This window comes from Furipterus horrens, unplaced genomic scaffold, assembly GCF_987537825.1.
Source record: "Furipterus horrens unplaced genomic scaffold, mFurHor1.1.pri manual_scaffold_2, whole genome shotgun sequence".
Lineage (NCBI taxonomy): Eukaryota > Metazoa > Chordata > Mammalia > Chiroptera > Furipteridae > Furipterus > Furipterus horrens.
The window spans coordinates 108,447,466-108,473,163 of NW_028327172.1; the positions used below are offsets into that span (position 1 = coordinate 108,447,466).

Below are 25,698 nucleotides of genomic sequence, written 5' to 3' on the forward strand. Positions count from 1 at the left end.
CCACTGACAACCAACCTCCAACCACCATGGAGGATCAGCTGTGCGGGGGCCTACTTCACAGAGCAGGACTGATTTCAGCAGGGCTCTGATGCTTGTTGAGTCTGCTCCTTGAGTGTGTCACTTGTGGCAGTGGTTGGGTGGCAGTACTCCAGTGTGATTTGGTGCTATAATGGGTGTGCAGACTCTGGGGCCTCCCAGGAGGTGCAGGGCAAGGTCAGCCACCCTCTGTGGTCTGTCTGGGGCCACCCAAATAAGCTAAAAATCAACCTGTAGTTGGCTGCTACTTGTGCTGGGCTTAGAGAGACCCAGCCAGTCCAAACTATAAAATAAGGTCAGCTGCTGCTTGTACCAGGCCTGGGGCCACTTAGCAATCAGCATGGGGCATGCTGAGGCCAGATTCTGTTTTACTGAAAGGATTTACAAAGACCTGAATCATGAGCAAAGACAAGTCATTTTTATGGAAAAGCCACTGGAAACAGCCTGGGTGAGACTAAAATTTGGGTGGGGTAGAGCTTCAGGGAATCACTGGACAGGTAAAATAGAGTGGACCAGATTGGTGGAGTCTCAGATATGACCCCTGTCTTCCAGCTCTGTGGCTCTGTGGGGTGAGCATTCAGAAGAGGAACAATGACCTCTGCCAGCCCTTTTGTCTGGGAGAAAGTAGCTCCCCAGCTCTTGCCCTGATGCTAGACAATTCATTTTATCCCTGAATGTCTCTGATGCCTTTTAAGCTGCTGCTCTGTGCTGGAGCTCAGAGGGAATGAGTATGAGTAATTTTTTTATGGGCCCTTTAAGAGAAACTGCCTGAGACTCTAGCAGTTTTTCTTCCACAGCCTCAGTCTTCACTGGTTTTTGCAGTTAGAAGTTATCAGTTATCTTCCTGGCACTGGAACCCTGGGCTGAGGGGCCTGGTGTGGGACTGGGACCCCTCTCTCCCACAATTTCCCTCCTGATTTTTATCTGCCACATGTGAGTGCTGTATCAGCCTGTTCTGCATCTCCACCCCTCCTTCTAGTCTGAATATAGTTTATTCTTTAGCTCTGTAGTTGTAGGACTTCAGTTCAGCTTGATTTCTGATGGTTATGAATAATGGTTCTGTAGTTCACTTGTAATTTTGACATGGTTGTGTGAGGAGGCAAGCTATGTTTATCTATGCCACCATCCTGAACCTTTCCAAAATGTATATACCGTTTGACGCAGCAAATTCTTCTTGAAATCAATTGCACAGACATAAAACCAGCAGTATTTAATAATGTATGTATGAGGTCTGTCTGGGAAAAGCCCAGTCATTTGTTAATATAATGAGAATTGTTTGCATGACGTCAATGTAACCTGGCAGCCAAGGAGAGTGGACTGGAATGCACATGCCTGAACAATGGTGGCTTCACTGTACTAGTCAGTGGGGTCAGTAGTCACCATTGAGTGAGCATGTGTACTGTGTGGCTGTCACATTCAAAATGACTGAGTGAGTAGAGCAACAAATCTGACTCAAATTTTGCATCAAGTTTGAACATTCCTCTGTGGAAACTATTCAGATGCTTGAGAAGGCTGCAGCTATGAGCAACTGGTGATCGGCAGCTTCATCATGACAATGTGCCCACTCATGCATCACATCTCATGCAGTTTTTGGTGAAATATCAAATCGCCTAGGGGACTCAGTCCCCCTTCAGTCCAGATTTGGTGACCCGTGACTTCTGGCTTTTCCCCAAACTAAAATCACCTTTTAAAGGGAATAGGTTTTAGACCATCAATGAGATTCAGAAAAATATGAAGGGGCAGTTGATGGCAACTGGGAGAACTGTGTGAGGTCCCAAGGTGCCTTCTTTGAAGGGAACTGAGGTATCATTGTCTTATGTACAATATTTCTGGTATCTTCTTCAGTAAATGTCTCCATTTTTTTTAGTACATTGCTGGATATTTTCTGCACAGACCTATACTTATTTATTTCAATCATTGTTGATAGTGGGAAAATAATAAAAAGGGATTTATGCTCCAGCAATATGAAAATAGCTGGATACATTATAGGGCTTTCACACAGTGGTAAAATAATGCAGCCTTAGAAGGAAGAAAGGGAGGGAGGTAGGAAAGGAAGAGATGGAGGGTGGAAAGGAGGAAGAAAGAACAGCAGTTTTCAGAAGAACAGACTTTTTCAATGCGTTTGTATGCATTTCCAAGGTAATAATGCTTGATTGATTGCATGTCATAACCTTTGATTAAATATTTTGATTTGTGCATTATGTCATACATGTTGCTTCATTTTGTGAAAATATTAGATCAGTTTTTACTAGAAATGCTATCTTCTAAATTCATAATACAGTGGGATAATCATGTTTAAAAATCTACCTTTGTAAGTATATCAGTTCATAGGAAAATACCTGAAATTCTATATTTTTTTCTTGCTTCAGTTGAAACTATACAACTAATTTTAAAGAGCTATTTTCTAGGGAAAATGTACAAGATAATTACTTGAAATAACTTATTTATATAATTGTTATAAAGGCTAGTTTTGGAGGTTTTGTGAAAAAGTAAATAATTTTATATGATTGTAATTCTAAGAGATACATAAATTGAATAGAGCAGGAATAGAATAGAATACTTAATTTTAACAATTATACATTACCATTGTTATAAAATATACACCCAGAAGTATTAACATAACAGAATTGATCATAAATGTATGTATATTTTTTACTATTTCCCACTCAAGTTATTGGATTATCTTTAAAAGCTGGTCCCAGAGATTCCAAGACTATATACGTCAGGAAAATTATTATGTAATAAAATGGGAGCTTATCTTGCTCACATTTTCCAGTGAAAAACCTTTATTCTGGTAATATGGAAGGAAGTTTTACAATGTAAACATACCTAGAGAATGTTAAGCCAGCAGAGGCAAAAACTAAAATTGAAAGAAGAAAATATTTTTTAAGTATATTTTAGTCCTCAAATCTACTATGTATATTTAATGTCACAGCCAAGATTTCACACAATTCCTAACCCTTGTATAATTATAAACTTTTTGTAAGTTATTATTGTAATGATACTTTTTTCATGTTCCCAAAGCAAATTTTAAAATGTTATGTATATCCTATTTGTACTTAAAGTTTTGGTAAAGCATTCTCACTTAACTAGATATTATAATTTAATTTATACTATGTACTTTTCTATTTCCAAAAAGCATGTAAAATAGCTTATGATAATATAGTTTGTAACCACATATCTATGGCTCATAAAATATAATCTAGATAGAATAGCAAAAAAAGGATGCACTAGCCATTTGTGTCCAGAGTATACATGCACATACATAAAGTAGTTATTATAAATAAAAAAATATTTTGAAGTACAGAAGTCCTTCTCTATATCATGGCTCACTTATTGTGGCCTCACTGTATTGCGGGATTTTTAAAAATATTATATTTAATTATTTATCGCAGATTTTTCACTATATCGTAGTATTTTTGCGGTACTGTATATGTATGTTGTTGAAGTTACATAGGTTTAAGAGTGTAGAATATGTTTAATAACATAAACAGTGTTTATAAAATTGTGGAAAAGCTTAATAAGGGAGTGGGAAAGGTTAATAAGGGACTGGGAACGGTTTATAAGTGTGTGGGAAGCGTTTATAAAGCCTTAAAATATATATAAATACTAAAAGAAATGTAAGGTTCCTAGTTCATGAATTTTCACCTATCATGGGGGGGGTCTATAATGTAATACCTGTGATAAGTGAGGGAATACTGTAATTCAATTTTAAATCATCTAATTATATAAATGATAAAGATAAAAGCAACAAATAAATACAGTTACACATATATCATGCTCCTGACAATGGACTAGTTTCTAAAAAGAAATAAGACTTTCACTACCAGATCCAGAACTTTTAAAACTTTAATTTATTTAATAATTAGTTATATAAGCCTCAAGTTAAAAAATACTTTACACTAAATTTAAAATTCATAAAATCATTTCTGCAAGGGTGTGAGCTACTGAGGTCTAGGTATATAATGCTTAAATGGTCTCGATTCAAATAGAAAAATTATGATAACTAAAGGAAGAAGTGAAAAGAATGTTTTTTTGGAAATTGTCTCTATATAGTTCTTCTCACCCAGGCTTTTAAAACAAGCTGGGAATAAGATCTTTAGTTGCAGACTTGTACCATCATAGTTTATGCGGAGTTGGATACTACACAAGCAGGTGTTAAGAAAGTTGGTATTTGTTCTAATAACAATGAAGAGTCATATAATCTACTGCTTTGCTAGGTAGGGTAGGGCTCAACTCTGAACAATACGATGAATTTTTTTTTAAATATTAGAAAGCTGTAAACACTTTATACCTTTATTGTATCTACATGGCTACCATATGTAAGTCCCTTAGCTATTCCCTAAGTTTGTTTGTTTTTATTTTCCTGTAAGATGGCTCTGGTAGCACTTAGTTGTTTTTCGTTTTTGTTTTTTTTTTCCACTGTGTGGTTGCCTCTTACTCGCTCCCCCAACTGAGGACCTGACGTGCAACCTAGTTATGTGCCCTGACTGGGAATCGAACCAGCGACACTTGGCTCGCAGGCTGATGCTCAATCCACTGAGCCACAGCAGCCAGGGCTAGCACTAGTTGTTTTTAACTTCATTCAAAACAATTTTGTTAGATTGTATTGTGATAGCTGTCATTTCAGTGTGCATTTTAAAAAAATACATATCAAAATTGGTGCTTTTTTGTGTAGCAGTTTTAACATTGAAAATGAAAGAAAATACACAATATTCTCAGCATATTATGCTTATTATTTCAAGAAATAAAAACAAAAAAAATTGTGCAGTGTATGGAGAAGGTGCTGTGACTGATCAAATGTGTCAAAAGTGGTTTGCAAAGTTTTATGCTGGAGATTTCTCATTGGATGATGCTACATGGTTGGGTAGACCATTTGAAGTTGATAGCTATCAGATTGAGACATTGAGAGCAATCAATGTTGTACTATGCAGGAGATAGCCAACATACTCAAAATATCCAAATCAATAAAGTTATTGGTGAAAATGAAAAATGTGTCTTTTATTTTATGGAAAAAAAATGAGCATTTTGGCCAACCTAATACTATTTTCTGTTATATAACTATCATGGCCTGGTGTTCAGGCAGGTATCTCTCATTTCCAGATGATTTTTTAATTTTTAAAATCATCATGATGCCTGGTTTAGGTCAGCTTTACAGTCTTGTATGCTCATTCTTATTTACTCAAATATTACTTCACCATTCGCGCCCCCCCCAGAAGTCTTATAATCCTTGTATTACTCTCTTCTCTCCCCTGCAAGCTATAGAAAGCGTATTTTTCTCCCTTTCAAGAAATCTGCTTTTCCTTAGGAGGCCTTAGAAGTCTTAGGAGCCCTGAGCTGAACATATTGGTTTATGGAACACTATTAAATATGATTTTTCCCATCTTGTAGATGAGAAAACTAAAGCTTATAAAATTTAAGTAAGTTGCTCAGGCTCACATAGCTTTTAAGTGGGGGATCTAGGACTTGAACTAGGTTTCTATTTAACCAATATGCAATATTCCTTCCCCCAAATAAGGAATTTAACAGGTTGGTTTATCATACCCTATATCCTACTCTATAATAATTCCTATAGTCATTTTCCCTCCAAATACAGAATACCAAATCTATTTCCTATATAAACATAAGAAGTGTTTACTAATGATAGAACACGATATATGGTTTTTAAAAGAAAAATGCTGTGGAATTTGAAAGAATACTATACTATACTACTTTTGTAGTATTGTGAGACTGCCAAAGAATAAATTTTGGGAACACTTTTATTTATTTATTTGTCATATCCTAGTATGGTTTATATTTTTTCTATATTATTCATAGAAGTTTCCTAAACCTCAGCAGTTCTTGAATTTGCTTAGATATAAAGAGGAAAAAATATATTCTTTTTATTTTTTTGAAACAAGGCACTTAAGTTGGAGCCTGTGTACTTGTTTAATAAATGATTTGATTTGTGTTCATTTATTAAGGTGATATGTATATATCTCCAATTACAAATCCTAACTTTGAACACTGAATGTCTGTATTATGGTAATCATTTGATAATAACTCATGATTTGAATAAAAAGGTTTGAGTACAAAATATGATTGATGAGACATATGCTCATTGTTTTTGTTTTTTAATGAAAGCAGCATAATAGGAATTCTATTAGCAAGAGAGAGAAAAATGAGAAGTCATAATTATAAAACCAAAAATCATTAATTCAATATTTTATTAGAGGTCCATTATTCATTGTTCTATTTTATGAAACTACTTTTAAGTTTCTAGAAAAACTAATATGACCTATCATGAGTCTATATCTGACAATCTTTTTCTTTAAGACATTTATATAAGATCTGATCAGTCCTGCATTAAAACATGTTAATATGTTTTCAGACAATCATGATTTTTAAAAAGCCTGTATACAAAACCTCTAAAAACCTCTTCACTACTCTAATGACAGTTTCACACAGACCCCTATCACTGTTGAAATGCCAAAAATAGTAATTGCTTTTTTTCTCTAGTATCTGTTTTCTTGCCATAGTTCAAGCTGCTGAACAATCATTCAATCAGTCTTCTAGTTGTGGTCTTTTAAGAAGCTCCATTTCTCCTGCTGGGTGAGGTCAGTATTTGATTCAGGAAGATATACTATTATTTTTGTAGCTCTGATTCTTTTCTCTTCTTAGCTAATATCTTTAAAATTTCTTATGAGCCATTATAATAGTAATTGAAAATATCCAGCAGTTTTAAGGGATGGGACAAAAGTAGGTTTACAGTTGTGAGTACAAGAAACACGGAGTTTATTCTTGTATTATTATTTATTAATTATTATTTTCCATACAAACAACTGTAAATGTACTTTTGCCTCACTCTGAATTATGATGCTAAAACCAATATCCTTTCCTGAAACTTGGTTGAGGAGCATTGAACATAAAAAAAGATCGATAAGGGAAAAATAAACAAAATGTATTTATTAGGAAATATTGTAAATTTTAATTAATAACTAATATCCTTATTATTAGGTTAACCTTATTTTAATAATCTCATTATTTACTAAATAAAATTTAATAAGTACAAAGGTAATTGGCTAATCCTTTTTCAAAACCTAATTCTATTTTTTTTAACCCATGGCCACATTGGGATAATTTAATGAGCAGTATAAATAGAATGCACCTTCAATGTAGAAAAATTGATTTTCAAAGCTACAAAAATAAAATGAGAACTTGACATTACAATTCATGTATCCAATGGAAAATTCTATGAAGCAAGTTCTTTTTTAAAATGTCATTGAAAAAAAAACCTCTCAAGCTCTCCCCACAACCTACAGTTCTACTTCATTTGCTCTTGCCACTCATACCACGTCTATGCTTGTAGTTCTTCGGACTGGTCAGTTGCTCTCTGCTCTGAAGTCTGCTTTTCTGTAACCAACTTCAATACTAGACCCTGTGTTCTTCAGATACATCATGTGTTTCCCAGTTCAACAATTTAAATGGGGTTGATGATTGTGTAAATTGTTATATATGCACACACCCTATGCATTTTAATGGGAAATTGTTCACATTTATATACTGAGCATAATATTTCATAATTTTTTCACATATTCTCCCTCAGGAACTTCATCTTTCTGTTGTAAAGTAAATGTGGAAGTTTTTTAATATTAAATTTTTCATAAATTACCCAATTATATTGTAGTAGTTTCCTTTAAAAATAAAAATTGTTTTTCCCTGAATTCTTCTATATTAAAAATATTTTTACCATTTTAGTTTGTATAGGCAAGATTCTTAGTGAGAATAAACTTAATTCTGATTATTATTCTTTTGCTCATACACCTATATAATGACTTTAAAATGTATTTGAGTTTATAGATTGCAATACACAGCAACAAACATCATCTCATTAGATATTCATAATAAGCCTCTAATATCCTTAGGGCTCATATTGTAAATGAAAAAACATTATGAGGTTAAATAACTAGTACAAGGCTTTATCAGTGCAGACACTTTCAACTGAAAATTACAAAAACCCAATACAAACTCACATAAATAATAAAGAAACTTACTGTTCACATAAGAGAGAAGGCAAGTTTCAAGGCTGACTTGATCCCCTGGATACAGCTACGGATCCACTTTTCTGCAATTTTTTTTTTCCCTTTTCTGCCATGCTTTTTCTGTTATCATTATGTTGGGAATCAAATAGCTAGAGGAAATACTAGTCTCATATTTTCCTGTGTAAAAGTCCAATAGAGAGAAAGACGATTCCTTTCTGTGGCTAATTGAAAATTAAATTCAAATTTCCCAGAAGTTATAACAAGCTTTACTTATGGCTCACTTCTGATCTAACTTATGATGACAGAGGTATCATTCATTAATAACTATTTATGACTCCCTCCTAATAATGATTATAATTAGAAGAGTAAGCAAACATATTTGTGTGTGCATTAAACTGTTTAATTTCTCTCATCTGCGATAGAATTTAAGATCTTCATGTTAGGGTTTGTGTCTCTTACTGCATCGCAACATACCCAATTCCCTTGAATATAGTACATATGTAATAAATACTTGATTATAAAGTGAATAAAAGGTGAAGGAAGTTCTTGTAATTACTTTTGTATGGCGTTTAGTATTTTATTTAGGTTAAGTGGGGGCTGGAGGCCATCAGCTTCCTGGGGACAAAATACACTACAGGAAATCATTAAGCTATTATCCTTGTTGTGCAGGATCTTAGTACATTTATATACCTTCTCTCTTTTTAGTCTCTTATAGTCAATATATCAGATATTGCCACACCATATTTGCTCACTGAAAAAAACTAGGCTGCAGAAATAGTCTTACATCTCTTTCTTAAATTAACTGCAGTCAGCAGATGTTCAATAACTCTGGGTTAAATTTTGCCTTTCCTTTAATTATTCAGACTACTCCAGAGTTTACAGCCCTGAAGGAATCAACTTTTACTTCTTTACCCAGGCAGAAGGAACACTAGAATTCCTCCTTGCATCCTTGCATTGATTCCTGCCATCTTGCAGTGTCAATGGCCGATGCCCAGTGAATCCATGACGTGGCTTTACTGATGTGGCTGATTGTACAGGCTTACTCTGTCCCTCCAGAGGATACACAACCTCAGGCCTCATCTCAGACAAAGGGTTCTCAGACTTTGTCCTCTGATATTGCAACTCTTGGTGCTACCTTCATCAGTGCCCACACAGCCATCTCTCTGGCACCAGGTGGTGCCAGGATTGGATTGCTGGTTTGGACCATGCATCAAACATTTCTCTTAAGCTGACCTATCTCTAAAAATCAAGTATATTATCATTTTAGTTCTCAAAGCATAAAGAACCCACATATAGCTGTTTTCTCCCAAATTTATTCATACAAGAGCACACTGAACTCATCATTTACAGACATTTTATCTTCAGTAATTTTGAGAAGATTCTTTTGTTAGCTCTCTCACTATAGAAGAGGAAGAAAAAAAATCCACAAATATAATCTCTAGTAGGATTTCCCACAATATTAAGTACCTCACATATTGGACTTCGTTTTTGAATACACACTGATTTATGCAAACTGGCAAGGCAAACTTGAAAAGCAAAATACTAGGAATAACCAATGATTTCATTAGGCCCAGTTCAGTACTCTATCAGACTATACTGAGATATCAAATAATATTCACATTTATATTATGAAAACTATGTTATTTTTGAAATGAAAAACTGATATTTAGCTATGACATGAATAGATACATTCAAATGAAATAGAAAATCATAAAGTTTTGTGTTCCAAGCCAGAGCAGAGAAGCAGGAAAATGCTACAGTGTTATTTAAGAGGAATCGTGCTACAACACAATACACCTACATATAGTACGTGTAATACACCTATTCTGCTGGGTTCTCACTAGCAGTATGGACATGTTGTAATAACATAAAATCTGGAATGCTTCATCTGCAAATTTGGGATAATAATAATATCTAACCTCTAAGGTGGAATATAGGATTACATGAGATAAAGCATATGATGCAATTAGCAGCCTTAGTGCCTGGTTCACAATAAACAGCTGAAAGAGTTTTAAAAGAAAAAAAATTTTTTTTAGTTGAATTAGATGCATTCTGGAGGATTGCTGGCATTTTTAAGAAAAATAATGATTAAAAATTTATTTTCTTACTCTTGAGCAGCTGCTATTTGTCTTGACTCCTTTTCATAGTCTTTATTGTTCCCTTTTTTCCCCCAAATGAAGGTACAGGCCACCATAGTTCTAACTTTGTGCATAGAGGTCAGAATTTGAGAGAACTACATGTTCCCAATTCTTTTTGCAGCCTGAAACCTTTAATTATAGAGCAAATAAATCCTAGTTAAATATAACAATGTTCAGCAGTATTTAACACATTTTAACTTAGTTCATCTTCTCAGCATCCCTACAAGAGTGGCGGGCAAGTCTTGTTATCCCATTTTACATATTCAGAATTGGTTCACAATGAGGTTAAATAATTTCCCTAAAGTCTTATATCTGGGAAAAGGCAGGATGGTAACTTGATTATAAAACCCAGTGATGTTTTCTTTTTACTATATTATCTCCCCAGTATCTTTCAAAATGCAACTTAATCTTTAGAAAAAATACATTTTACTTTTCTTTCACTCTCTCATTTTTTAAGTAGGCAAAACCGTGCTTAAACTATGACATTGTTGTGAGCAAGTAGAAATTGCTGATAGAATGAAGTGCTAGGAGGTATAAGGACAATTAACTTTTCTGTATAACACTGGGTTATTCATCTTTTGTAATGAGAATCTCTGAGTGATTGGAAGAAGTTTGCTAAGAGAAATAACAAGCCAGTATCTAATTAGTTCTTCCCTCCGTCATGATTCCCAAGACTGTTGGGTAAATTGCAGGAAGGACTCACAGATCTCAGAGGCTGTTGTACGCACGGCCATGGTTTATTACAGTGAAAGGGTGCATGGCAGGAAAACATAGGCCGTGTTTCTCCACAGGAAAGCCTACTGGGAACTGGTCATACAGGCACTCTCTGCCTGTGTGATCAGCCACAATCATAGAAACTCCCTATTCCAGAAGGAAAACGGATGCTCACCATCCATCAGACTGCTGCAGTGAATTCAGTGACACGGGCCAACAGTACAGCCTTACCCATGGAGAGAACTCCAAGCGCCAGGGTCCCAGGCACCAGCAGAGGGCCGGCCCTGCCAGCAGTTCCACTGAAAGAGCAATATCAGGCCTCTCCGGTACACGTTAGTGTCAGAATGGGAGGACAGTGGAACACAGCAGATTTTGAATCAAAATATGCAATTGAAATATGAGAAAGAACACTAAATAATGGCAATAGTCTTCTGTTAGCAGTCGAAGAATACTAATTATCTAAGGCTGGGTTTTTAAAATTTTTTTCAGAATTTCACTTCCATTGTTAGAACAAATCAGGATGGTTAAATATAACTCAGGAGCACACAATTTATTAAAGTCTGTTTGCTCATTCTCTACCACACTGTTAAGAAGTGAAAAGTACAGTGCTTTGGTAAACCCAAGGCTATATTGGTTGAGAGGGATGGACGTGGATATTTCATGTGGAGAGCAGACCATGGTAAATGCTTTAATAAGTGTTCAAAGGATTAAGGAAATATCAGAAGATTGAGTATGAATTTCCTTTAATAAAACTAAAAATGCTCTAGGAGCTAGTAACATTTAAGCCCTGTTGTTCATAAAGATTTCTATGACAAAGATAGTACAATGACATCCTTGTTATAGGGAACAAACACAGCTGTGAATATACAGCATTGTATTCTTTCATGTACTACTACAGTGTGATACAAAAGTATACATTACTATGAGGTCTGTCCAGAAAAAGTCCAACCATTGTTAATAGAATGAGAACAGTTTGCACTACATCAATGTAACCTGGTAGCCACAGAAAGTGGACTGGAATGCACATTTGTGAACAATGATGACTTTGCTTCACTAATCAGTGGGGGCAGTAGACACTGTTGAGTGAGCATGTGTACTATGTGGCTGTCACATTCAAAATGGCTGAGCGAGCAGAGTAACAAATCTGCATTACATTTTGTGGGAAGCTTGAGCATTCCTCCATGGAAACTTTTTGAATGATTCAGAAGGCCACAGTTATGGGCAACTGGTGACTGGCAGCTTCATCATGACAATTGCCCATTCATGTATCGTGTTTCATGAAAAGATTTTTTTGGCAAAACATCAAATAACCCAGGTGACTCCGCACCCCTATAGTCCAGATTTGGTGCCCTGCAACTTCTGACTTTTTCCAAAGCTAAAATCACTTTTGAAAAGGAAGAGATTTTAGACTGTTAATGAGATTCAGGAAAATGCGAAGGGCAGCAGATAGTGATTGGGAGAACTGTCTGAGGTCCCAAGGTGCCTTCTTTGAGGGGGACTAAGGTGTTATGGTCTTATGTACAATGTTTCTTGTATCTTGTATCTTGTGTCTTCTTCAATAAATGTCTTTATTTTTCATAATACATGACTGGAGGCCTTCTGGACAGACCTCATATATAATTAATATATTAATAATGATATAAATTATTATATTTGTATTATGCTATTAATATTATTATCATAATGCTAATTATAAATTATATCAGAAGTATGAACTGTGCCAAGATTGCAAGGGATTGATTTACTAATTTTCTGTCCAAAAAAGGAGAACTATCTCATTGACTATTAAGTAGCATATTATTTCTCACAATTTTGGAAAATCATGTGATAACACTGTGTTGAGGTTTATCACTTAAGAAATTAGAAAGGTTATAGGAGCTCTGTGACAGGAAGTGTGAATAAAGACAAAATATATATTTATTATAAATCACATTATTACAACCTACTTGTTTTTTAGTGACTCATATGGATTTGATTTTTGCCCCTTACCTATACAAAGAGAACACTAAAAAAATATTTAGCTAGACCTGGTCTAATTGTTCTGGTATATTTAAACAAATTCCTTGAGAAATTATATTACATTTATTTATAAATATTTCACCTTCACTGGACTTAGATTATTATCTGATGCTTGTATATGTGTAGAAATTATAAAATGTTTTTTACCTCTGCAACTGAAATTTTTTAATTCATTTTTTACAATTCATATTTAAATATGGTTTCCTACATTAGTCGTCGTCGTCGGCAGCCGTCCGTCTCGAGAGACGATGGTGTAGCTTCTCAAGAGTCTATCTGCACCGCCGAGGATGGCTGTGCAGTCCGACTCGGGAGTGACATGGTATCTGTCTCCTCCCATGTTGAATCGACATCTTGCGATGACGCTGAAGCTACAGAGCCTGGGCAGGGTGATATGGAGGGTCTGCTGTTGCCCATGCAGCAGACCCCCCCTCTCTTCGCAGCTGAAGGGTCCAAGGGAAAGACGGAGTCGATACAGCTTGGGTTCAGGTGCGCCGCAGGAGTTGCCGGTGTTGACTACAACGTCAAACCGCCTTAGGGACTCCGGCTCCGGATTTTCTGTCGGGGTTTACTCCCTTAGCCTTTCCCCTGAAGAGGTATGCCGCAAGGCAGCGGAGGTTTTTTGGAATCAGAGTTTTCCTTCTCTGATGTGCCCTGACTGGAAGATCGAACCAGCGACACTTAGCTCGCAGGCCGACGCTCAATCCACTGAGCTAAACCAGCCAGGGGTCCTACATTAGTATGATTGAATTAAAATATTAGGAAAATACTGAGAGATTCTATATGTAGTAATTTATTCTAAATCCTAGGTGCAAAGTATACTTATAACTATAAACTGAAATCACTGTATATAAAGTGTATAATTAAGGTATTAAACATTATTCATTCACTTAATTAAATTTTTATTTTATATTTAATTTGTAGCATTTTATATTTTTTCATAAAGATTTTTAGTTTCTCCTCAATTGGGACAAGATGTGCTTGGGATGGTATTAGCAATAATTCAGAAGTAAGACATAAGGATATGACTTTATTAAGGATATTATTCATGTAAACTATTTTCAAAAATATCAAAGAACCACTAAAATGGGTCATATTCTATAAATGATAGATTTGGCTTTTGAAACAAATTTTCATACTTTTCTCTTTAAAAATCGTGCCATTCTGAGGAAGAACTAATTATCTTAAGGCTCTAAGTCTACTGTTGCCAAATGGTCTCACAGTAAGCAACAGAAGAGAAATGAAGTGCGGAGCAGTAAACCTTGGGGATTCACCTGGCCTCCTTTGCAGCCAAGATTGTTCCTATGGTGTCAGACAATAATTAAAGAACCTTAAATTGAAGGTGATTCTGAAAAGGGCAAACTGGAAAGTGTAACTCTCTCAACCAGGTCATCCATGTCACAGGGAAATAATAAGCAGAGTAGAGTGAAAGAATGAGATGAAGAAAGGGACAATTTAAAGAGCAGAAGTAAACAGGTAATTACCCTTATAGATACATAGAGAAGTAGAACAAATACCGATATCATATACAACAGTGAGCAAAAGTGGATTTACAGGTGTTCATATGAAATAATGCAAATAACTAATACAGTAATTAATAAATGATACAGGAATAAATTCACAACTATAAACCTACTTTTGCCCATCCCTGTATACTATGGACATTCACGGACTAGAATCTTGAGAAGTCATATTCCCTATCTCTAGGCCTCAATTTCCACACAAATAACAAACAAAAATGGTCAAAATTATTTCTTAATTGCTTTTTAATGCTCATATTCTCTATATTTTTATTAAAATTCCACATTTTAAAACTATTTTAATATAAGCACTATAAGAAATATACCTTGTTGATCTTGTTCCAGCACATAGTAGGCACTCAAAATATTTGTTCAGTGAATGAATAAGCCAGACAATAAAAGTGAGCGGTCAGTGGGTTGTTTAAATGACTCTCAGCAGAAGGATAGCATATGCTAACACAAACATTGGTGAAAAAGACCTAGTCTGTCCTTCCTTTCTAATGTAAACTGTATCCCTAGTGATGGGTGGTGACAGGAGAGGATGGGCAAGGAGAGAGTCCCCAGGAAATTTCAGTTTCCTGAAAGCCTGCACATCCTTGGTTAAAAAAAAAAGCTACAAAATGGTTTTAAATCTTTAAGACTAAGGAATAGTATTTCTGACAGCTTCTCTGCGATACAAATATCCCTAGTTCTTCAGGCTGTGGTCAGATTGTGCTTGCATGTGGAGCAGTGCCTAAGGTTTCCATGGCTACATTTCCACATTGAATAAATTGGAGAACAGTATCATTAGAGTTAACTAACACACATGTGTTTAATTTCAAACTATATTTTCCCAACTGGTACATACTGCCTGGCTAACCCTTGCCAACTGTAGCTGTATAATTTATTTAATTCACTTCTTCTTATGATAACAAATCACTAGACTAGTTTGAATGGAAATATGTATCACCTGACTTTTCAAAGATGTAATGTTATTATGAGGTTGAGAGGATAAAAATAGACCCTAATAGTTGTGACATTCTTTTCTTAATGGTCATACATTTGCAAGAGAGATCCAATTTTCCAAAAATTCATGATGCAAATTCAATTAAATTAGAGTAGATACTCAGAAGACATGGAAATGGTCATTTTATTTTCAGGTAGGTCTTTGAGTTTGAGAGGACATTAAATTACATTATGGAACATTGATCTGTCAGATGAAAATTTGAGCTATGGTCCATTTTCTGACTTGCAGTCTGGCACTACCCATGTATTTTTTTGTTGTTTTGCTGTGCCTAGAAATTAATAATGACAGAAATAAACACATTTAATAAAGTAAGATCTCCAGCAGTGGATCTTGACACAATTTGATTTATTTGTTTAATATTGAGCCTTCAATAGAGGTGCTCAGACAATATAGAGTTTTAAATTATGAATACTGTATTTAAAAGTAGAAACTTTACATGAATATACTGAAAGCTATACCAATTTACAAGGTAAAAAATATTTAAAATATTACATATCCACAGCTGGGTTTAGATAATGCACTCATACTGGCACAAGGTGACTTGTTTAATGTTTTTAAAAAGTTCTTAAAGAAGTTGAGAGAGATGTTTAAATAAAAGCCCGGAGACACTAATTTCACATAGGTGAAGGCCACAACCATTAATACAGTTCTTGAGCTGAAACTGATTAGATAACAAAGCTCAAATATTAAAGTTGAGAGGTTTAAAACATAATTTTCTCATAGTAAAGAAAGTCTCTTAGAGCTAAAAGAGATATTTAAGACAATCTAGTTCAATTTTCTAAGTTTTCTGAAAAGAAATGTGATCTCAGAGGTTCAGGTTATTTGTCCAAGGTCGATGAGAGAAAAGAACCAATTAATTCAATTCATTTTTCTTCTGAATGAATTTAAATTCAAATATTAAAGTTTTTATGTTAATACCATACTTATAAAAGGCAGTTAACAAATATGACAATTATGGAGACTTATTCCGTCCACTCAACAAAAATGTCTTGGCACCTACTAAGTGCCAGACCCTGTTCTAAATACTGGGGTTATAAAATTTTACAAGACAGAAATGTCACTTACCATCATGTACTTTATATTTTAGTAAGAAGAAATAGCTAGTACATAAAATAATAAATACATAATAAGTAAATAAATAAGAAATAGTTTAGGTGGTAAGTCTTAAGTAGAAAATCACAACTGGGTGACATGACAGTAAGCAACTTGGTATCTATTTTAGATGCAGTGTGCAGGGAAGGCCTTTGATGCAATAACTTTGAACTGAGGTGTGAATGGCAAGGATATAGCCTATAAACCTATGAATATTGTAGGGGAGGATCATTATAAGAAACAAGCAGCTGTTATAAAATCTCTAAAATAGTAAGGATTTAGATTTCGAGGGCGTGATGAGAGCAGTTTTCAAATCTGTGATCATAAATTTAAAGACAACTCTGCATCTTTTCTACAGCAACACATTGTAAGTTATTAGGTACAGCTGTACCTCTTGGAGATGATACCCAGAATCTAGACTGGACTAGGGAAGTGCAATAGAGGAAGAAAAGATTCAGAAAGCTGAAAGGTTTGTGCCTCGTCCTGATGATTATCATGGGCCTTGGACTTGAAGCTTAAAAAAGAAGGAACTTAGAGAAAACTAAGTGAGAAAGTGGTAGACTCAAGTGATCAGAGATCTCCATGAGTCTGAATAAAGTTTAGATTGATGGTGAGAAGCTCCCAAAAGCATTTGAGCATTTTTAGTTATTATAAACAGCAACTCTCAGTGGCACATACATGGCATTATTAGCAATATGGGTTCAAAAAAAGCTTTTGGAAAGATAATAAGCTGTCTTAAAAAATGTTATCAGTTGTGTGCTTTAGGCACTTTTTAATGTGGAAAACCTTTATCCAAGGTATTTTATTATGTGTCTTTGGGCAGTTTCTTTTAACTTTATGGACTAATAGTTCTCATTATAAGAATGAAGGTCCTTTCAATCTGCCAACTCCAATGTATTAAAAGTCCCTTACACTTCACCAGCTAAAATACCAGAAGTTATCCAAATCTCTTTGTGTACAGATATGTATTATCAAATGTGTTCTTACCGGAGCTTAAGAAAGAGCCTGTCACAGGGCTGATGTTCATACACAGGTCACCCACATCGTCATTGTGAAATGCACAAATGGTTAAAGCCCATAAGCTGAAGCAACGCTCAGTGACGTTCAATTGTGCAAAACATGGGATAAAATAGTTTGTCTTTTACAGAATGGTAGTTTCTTTTTTTTTTTTTTTTACTCTTTTCCAAAGAGTAAACTTTTGTTTTTCACAAAAGCAAGAGGCATATAAATTCATCCTACCACTACAATGAAGCAAACCACACAGAGTTTACAGAGACTGTTGGCCAGAGAAACTGCAGTCACAGCAAAAAAAAAAAAAAAAAAAGGGCATTGTCAAGGGATGTGCCTAACAAGCAGAGAGGGAGACCCCTCCTGGGTAATAAGTAACTAATAGTAAGCATTTTGCAAAGCCCCTTTAGCAATATAACTCATAAAGAGACATTATTTAAAGGGGACTTGGAGGAAACGAAATGTTGAGATTTCTGCAAATAATAGAAACATGATAAATAGAAATAAATCTTTTCTTTAAAGATTTTATTTATTTATTATTTTTTAGAGAGGGGGAAGGGAGGGAGAAAGAGAGGGAGAGAAAGCCCGGTGTATGGCTGCCTCTCATGCTCCCTCAGTTGGGGACCTCGCTGAAGACCCAGCCTGCAACCCAGGCATGCGCCCTGACTGGGAATCAAACCAATGACCCCTTGGTTCACAGGCTGGCACCCAATCCATTGAACCACACCAACCAGGGCTGGAAATAAATCTTAATGCAGACTGCCATTAGTGGAGAAGTGTTTGCAACACAAGAAAAGAGGATGAACAGAGTGTGGGCCAGTCAAGGAAGAAGAAAAGTTTAAATAGATGCATTGTCTAGCTTTTCTCGGATTTTCATCAAGATCCTACTTAACAAGAAGAATTGACAGGCTCAGTGTCAATAACAGAAACCATTGGATGTCATTTAGAATCCACTACAGGTATATAATCATATGTAATTTTACCCTTCAGTCTTTTTGAACCAAACCTTTTTAAATTTTTTAAATTGTGATAAAACTGAATAATTAGTTGTGATAGATTTTATTGTTATTTATTTTAACTGAGTTCAGTTTATACTTCTAAACTTACTTTTTATTCTGAAATAACTATTGTCATCTTGGTAGAAAGCAGACACTGTCCAGTTGAAAATGCATTCTAAGGGCTTTCCTGAAATCAACAATCTTTTTCTTATAAAGTCTTTGTTATTGATTGTTGTTTAGGCATTTAGTAGAAAAACATGATGACCCACTTCCTTAGGAGTTGTCAAAAAAATACAGTGTGATAAGAAAATGCTGAAATGCTTAAAGTTATAAATGAAATTTTATATTTTTGATAATTTAACAGGAATGGAATAAATGAATTTATCTTATCTGGAAATTGCTTAAGCCAGCACCACTTGTACAGTTTACAAATATACATTGATACAGTACAGATTGGGTAGAACTCTTGAGATACATGGATGAATGGAAAAGTAAATATGAGAGCGGCTGTTTGCAGTCTCCAGCGGGTGGTGCATTATGGCTGACATGCAAATCCGGCACAAACACTGGAGAGGCCCATGGGCTGCCTAGAAGCAGGATCCCGTGCCTCTGACACGCCCTGTGGGTGTGAAAACCACGCCGCAGAAGTAGGAGCAGTTGCTTATGTGCAAGCCTTTGACTCACTGCTTGCTGGTCCTGTGGCAGAGTGCCAGAAGGTCTGTAAAGAGGTCGGAGGAGACGTGCAGAAACACGCGAAGATGGTCCCCACAGGTCTGAAGTTGGAGCACGCTCTCTTTGCAGCCCCTCAGTGCCAGCAGCCAGTGGGTAATAAGCTTTCTGACCTGCTGGGTCCCGTCTCAGAGCAGATCCAACAAGTGATAACCTTCTGGGAGAAGAACCGAGGAAGTAAGTTGTTCTATCACCTGTGAGCCGTCAGTGAAAGTATCCAGGCCCTGGGTTGGGTGGCTGCAGCTCCGAAGTCTGGTCCATATGTGAAAGAAATGAATGACGCTGCCCTGCTTTATACAAACTGGGTCCTCAGGAGTACAAAGATGTAGATAAGAAGCAGGTGGACTGGGTTGAACCTTACTTGGGTATGTGGACAGAGTTGCAGGCTTACATTAGAAAGTTTCATACCACCAGTCTGCCTGGAGCAAAACGGGGCCTGTGAGAAAAGAACTAAGTGGATTGGCACCTTGACCCTCTGCTGGATCAAGTCCTCCTCCCCCAGCCCTCACCAGGCCCACCTACCCCACCAATGCCTACCAGTCAGGATTGGATGACTTAGCTTCATGCTCAGCACTTTTTGTGCAGATTAATCGGGGGAGAGCATCACATGTGCCCTGAAATGTGTATCTGATGACATGAAGATTCACAGGAGCCCCTCTCTGAAGGCCCTGAGTGGTCCAGTACGAAGTTGCCCCAAACCATTGTCTGCACCTAAACCAGGAGTCATCCCATCCCCAAACCAGCCACAAAAAAAGGAGCCCGCTCTCTTCAAAATGGCGGGTGGGAATTGGAGGGTGGGGAATCAGGAGAATGTCTCCAACCTCGTGATTAATGACACAGAGCTGAAACAGGTGGCTTACATACACATGTATATCAACATGGCACCCCAAATCAAGGGCAAAATTAGCTCCATTATAGTAGGTAACTGTAAGAAACATGACCTGGTGTTTGATGACATGGTGGTCATTGTGGAGATAATAAATAGTAGGGATGTCAAAGTGCAGGTAATGGGTCAAGTGCCAATCATATCCATTAACCAAACAGATGACTGTCATGTCTACCCAAGCAAGAATTCCCTGGATGGTGAGAGAGTCAATGTCAAATCTTCTGAGATCAATATCTTCATTCCTACAGAAGGCAGTGACTTGTATGAGTTTTCCATTCCTGAGCATTCAAGACCCTGTGGAATGGGAAGAAGTTTGTCACTACAGTGATAGAAATGGCTGAATAAGCGAAGTGCCACTGGGTTCTTTGCCCTCTGCCTCACACCATGGGAGAAATCTGTATCAAGATTTTTTTTCCCCAGATTTCCTTTACCTTTGCGCTCTTAAGCTGCTTCTCCGCTTTGAGAAGCACAGCTATCTGCCTTCACTGAAATGTGTCTCAGGCTGAGATGTGGGGCCGGGTTAGCAGGTCAGTTGATGTGTAGGCAGGTGCCACTTTTCCCTGTCAACTCAGCTGTGCCGCCAGTCCATTCTTGAGGAATTGCAGTCCAGGACTGGTGTGTTCTGGCTTTCAACCTTTGAGGATTATTCCACCAAAAGACAGTCTTTTGGGAAGAATAAAGCAGTCCCCAGGAAGTTATGGCTCAGAAAGTTTGCACAACTTGATCTTTTCCTAACAATGAGCATGAAGATAGCAGAAGCTGGGGTGACTCCAGCTGGATCATCTAACCAGACTCATTTTTCACTGCTGACAGGTGAGGCAAGAATTGCACCGGCCAAAGGCTGCAGCCCAGCCATCTAGCATCCCAAGCAAAATTGTTTCCTATACGTATTCCTATTATTCTGCATTCCATCCTGCCTCTGCCTGAACCCGAGATAGTAGGTTCTCCTGTACCAGCTCCTGTGGCAGTGACCTGCACCAAGCCCATGAAAGGAGTCTTGGACCCTTCCTTTCTCTGATATCCTTGCCCCGTGCCTTCCTACAGAGATGAATTAAAAGGAGAAGAAAAAGAAAGGAAAAGTACCACAGCATTCTGCGGAACCCGGCATTCCTTCCTGCTTCCATGGAAGGTGCCTGTCACCCATCCTCACTGTCTCCTTTGCCCTGTCATGCTCCATAGCTTTTGGCTTGTCTGGGCACTAGAACGAATAACTAAAATCTCCACTGCAAGCTGGTTTTACATCTTTTGTAAGCATCTTGCACAGCATTGTTAATGTAAATTTCAGTTTTTTCCTCTAGGACAAACATACAAAATTATGCAGCAATTATTTTTGGCGGGACAAGAGATTGTCCTGTGACTCTACCCATTTCCTGAGGCCTGTAAAAATAGACACTTATGTCTTAAAGTTATACAGAAAATAGAATAAAATTAATACCAAAAATTGAAAGTAAATATGTCATTCATTAAGCAAGGGAAGGGTCTAGTCAAGGAACGTGTATAAATGACTCATGGACATGGACAATGGGGAGGGATATGATTGTGGGAGAAGGGGTGGGCTGGGGTGGGCAATGGGAGAAAAATGGGACAACTGTAATTGAAACAACAAAAAAGAAAAGAAAAAAAAAGCAAACATTTAAATACTAATGTAGTATTTACCATACTCTAGGCAGCATTTGGGCAATTGGAATAATTCAGCAAAGATCTCTGTCTTTGCAGCACTTAAGTACAAATCTGTGAAGACAGATAATACACAATAATAGTAAATTTGTAGAGTATGTTGAAAGATTTTAAGTGTTCCTGAAGGTGAAGTAGGCAGTAGGCTATAATATTAAATATGGTGATAAAGGGAGACCTCGCTGATCGGATAAGAAGTAGGCAAAGACTTGAGAAGCCACAGGAGTTGGTCGTGCAGATATATAGGAAAAGAGAGTTCTGGCTGCAGTTAGCGCCTAGTCCAAAACCCCATGGAAGAAGAATGCCTAGCATGTCCAAGGACTATCAAGAGGGCCAGATTCTGCCATGGAGTAATAGTGATGGAGTTTATAGAACGAGATGGGGCCATAAATTGTAGACAGAGATTGACTTATAGATAACTGTATTCTAGCCATTAATCTTCTTTTTTGAATACTCCAGTGTATTCTCTTTTACAGTTTCATGGTAATGATATAAAAGACAACTTACTAGACAGATTAATGATTTGATTAGCTTAGCATAACCAGGGAATAATTTTTCAGATATTTCACAATGCCACAATCCACACATTGGTACTAAGCCTGTCATGTCTGTTTAAATTCTCAGTTGGATTGATGTTTACCACCATGAGAAAATTCTGAAGCAATACGCCTTTCATTGACAATATTTAGGGTTATTTGTTTTCTGAAACTAGGTCTTTAACTTTCTATTTAAGAATTAGATTAACAAAAGGAGGTTGTCAAAAATCAGGAGTGCTCCTCGGAAAGAGAGAGCAATCCCTGGGGATAGAAGGGGGAAGGGAAAGGCACGGGCATATTCCATAGAGAGAACCACTTACATGAAGTCTTAGACTAAGTTTAATGTTGTTGATTAGTCTTTTATCTGAAATGGGTAGACACTTTCATCACAAATGACCTCCCAGCTATGAACATTAGAAACACTGGGAATACTCCAGTTTCAGGGTGAGTTCCATTGTATTTAAGCTCATAAAATGTGAGGACTGAAGTCCCTGGAGCAGAAGGAATTGAATTTGTACAGTATGCCAAGGTGTCAACTGCGAGAAAATGGGAGGCATGGAAGTGTTACACTTATTTAATACTTTAGTTAGCCTAGAGCAACGATAATCACAAACTCTATGAAACGTTATTTGTGCCCACATACTTACATTAATTTTCTTTTAACCTCTGTATGCTCCGGGAAATATTTCAATTGAATTCTACTTTTTTTTCTCCCAAGAAATCAAGAACTCTGGAATCCAATCTCATTTACTTAAACTTTTTTCATAGTTATTTGCAAATCCTAAATGAATTTAGAAGCAAGAATTTATCTTGCATTTACTTCTTCAGTATACAAGTATAAAAATGACAGACATTGGGTTAGGTGAACTTCAATATAATTTTGGTATTAGGCATTTTTCTCTAATGGGTTTTTCAATCATTTACTTATTAAATACATATTTATCAAATTCATATTAGATATTCATCTTTATACACATAAAACAAAGTAATAGTTACTTTTGGAGGAAGTATGTATAGGGGCCGCAAAAGAAGCTCTGTGATCACATACTCTGGGTCAATACACTACTTGTTTTTGCCATGTCTCCTTAAGCAAGTTACTTAACGTCTCCCTGCCTCAATTACTCATGACAAAAATGGGAATTAATATCAATGCCTGCAACATTGTGTAATTGTGAGGAAGAAAAAAATAAGTAATGTAAAGGCCCTGTCATCTAGTAACAATTCAACAAATGTGCACTATTTTTATTATATGCATGTGTGTACATTTAAAAGAATCCTGTGTTATAGTTATAATATTACTTAGGAAATGTGGGATGATTTTTTATTTTTAAAATGCAAGATTTTTAGCAATGAAAAATAGTGAAATCTCTGACAATAATGTCATATCTTAGTTTTTGAAGCTTCCAGTGCATGGTACAGAGTTTCAAAGATGATTAGAATAATTTTGAAAAAAAAGTTTCATGTTTGATAAACTCTATCATTTTCCAGCAGGTGCACTACAGATCTCTCAGTGACATTATTTCAACATAGAATAAGAAAAAATATCTTCCAATGTAATGACTATAAGAGAGATAAAGAACTCACAAAAATATTTAAACTATGTTTACTAACTTTAAAGGAAAACTGGAAATTATATGTAAGAATGAATCCTTACAGTTTTTACATTGGTTTAGCAGCTGTGGGAGTTTCTGAATTTCTAAGTCTATTCTCTAAACCTATGTCTAGTCACAAATCTCATACTAACTTACAAAAAACCCTAAGTAGGACTGAGGTTAGAAATTCATGTATAGCTAACGATATTTTATCAGCAATGTAATTGAAACTTAACATTGAATTTAAAGTCTGTGCAGCGAGCTGATAGATGAAAAGGTAGCTATCCAAGTTAAGAAAACCAGAATTCACGAACTGAATATGCATGGCAATAGGTGTATCAAACTGTGTTTAAACTTGGAATTTTTTTAACTTCTTGAATTGTTTCAGCAGTCTCACTGAGAAGCCATACAAGATAGAAAGATGCACAGCGAGATCCAGTAAGAGAACCAGTCTTCCTGTTTTAAAATGAGAATATAGCACAGATATTCTGTTTTAAAGCTCTACAGAGATTATCCATTACAATGCTCTCTATCCTCCCACCCCCCAACTCCCGTTATTTTCTTGATGGGTAAACTCCAGCCCAGAGTTCAACATTGTCCTGATCCTCCAAGAGTGTGCTTTTCTCCCCCAAATGATGCCACTGTTTAAGAAGAAATGTAGTGGTAAGAAGGAGGAAGCCAGGACTGTTTTACACACTTGCCATTCATTGGTCCCTATACCAGAGCTGCAAAATAATCTTAAAATAGCAAGCACTAAGGTAACATATCTTCATTTGCCTGAAGAAATTGGTTCAAAACAGAACAATTAAAAGATCATTTTTATTTCTGTTCAATGTGGGAAGAACTATTTGGTTTTAATATGTAATGCATTATTATAAGAATTGGACTAATCCAGGTAAAACACTTTGAACAGTCCTTGACACATAGAGACCAATAAAAAATACTAGTTATATTTATAATTGTATTAATAATTAGTCTTTCACTTGAATAATATCAACAAAAGAAGCAATATTTTAAGCTACTATTAAAAATTAGTGCATATTTCCCTGGCCAGGTACCTCAGTTGGTTAGAACATCGTCCTAATACACCAAGGTTGTGGGTTCAGTCCCTGGTTAGGGCACGTACTATCAACCAATGAGTCATAAATAAGTGGAACAACAAGTTGATGTTTCTCTCTCCCCTTGATGTCTCTCTCTAAAAAATCAATTAAAGAGTTAGTGCCTATTGGGGTTAACTATGAACTAGGCACTGAGCTGTGTTTTATATAGCTTTTCTCATTTATTTCTATGGGTTGTCTCAGTTCTACAAATAAGGAACCTAGTGTATACAATGGTTAAGGAATACTCCAAAGGTTATACAACTTTTAAGAAAATGGTTTTTAACAGAACTACTGAAATAACTTGGTAAAAGAAAGGTATTCCTGGATTGCAAACCCACTGATCAGAGTTTGAGACCCAAATCTGCCACTTATAAGTTAAGTTCCCTGCTGCATGCCCCCACAGCTGTCAGATTAAAAGGTTGGATTACAAATTATTTAAAGTTCCATCTAGTTCTTTCTTGTACCTCCATAGCTAATGCTAAACATAAAAGTCCCACATTTATTTGAGTACTTTAAATTCTTAATTTTTGGCTTTATCCACTTAAATCATAACTACTTTTTACTACAGTTAAGAAAAGTTATCACAGTGAAACCTCCACCATACTGGAAATGAATTATCTACTCTATCTGTT

At 36.2% G+C, this 25,698-nt stretch overlaps 2 pseudogenes; both read left to right on the plus strand.

Moving 5' to 3' along the window:
• The first annotated feature begins 11,076 nt into the window (after nucleotides 1-11,076).
• LOC150019275 (adenylyl cyclase-associated protein 1 pseudogene) lies at nucleotides 11,077-20,509 on the plus strand (annotated as a pseudogene).
• A 392-nt stretch (nucleotides 20,510-20,901) lies between these two features.
• LOC150019276 (mediator of RNA polymerase II transcription subunit 20 pseudogene) overlaps nucleotides 20,902-25,698 on the plus strand; it is a 61,936-nt pseudogene continuing 57,139 nt past the window's right edge.